The sequence below is a fragment of the Acanthochromis polyacanthus genome, chromosome 6, assembly GCF_021347895.1.
Source record: "Acanthochromis polyacanthus isolate Apoly-LR-REF ecotype Palm Island chromosome 6, KAUST_Apoly_ChrSc, whole genome shotgun sequence".
Lineage (NCBI taxonomy): Eukaryota > Metazoa > Chordata > Actinopteri > Pomacentridae > Acanthochromis > Acanthochromis polyacanthus.
Window position 1 is genome coordinate 42,753,728 of NC_067118.1, and position 489 is coordinate 42,754,216.

Genomic DNA, 489 nt, shown 5'->3' on the forward strand with positions numbered 1-489 from the left:
GCCGTTCTTTTGTTTTTCTTCCGTTTGTCGGGTTGAACAGGAGGAGACGGGTGAAAAACGTTGCTCGTTTCTGCACAAATTCGATTCATTCAGTGAGTTTATTTTGTGATGAGGGAGCAGAACGGCCTGTACAGTATTCCTATCGCGCTCATTTCACTGCCCTCGTCTTCATTTACAGCAGGAGAGTCAAACTCATTTAGTCCAAGTTCCACATTAAACCAGTCTGAGCTCCAGTAAAACCACAGCATGATAACCTCAAAATAACCACAACTCCTCATGCTTCTTTTGTTTTAGTGCAAAAATGTTCATTCTGAAAATGTTCACATTTAAGGAATTATCTTTTTACTAAACATCATGAACAACCTGAAATTTATGAAGAAAAATGAATTCAGTTCCATCAACATTCATCCTCAGTTTATCATTTCCACATTACAACTTCCAGATCTACAAAGGAACACAACATTTAGTCACCTGGAACTGAACAATATA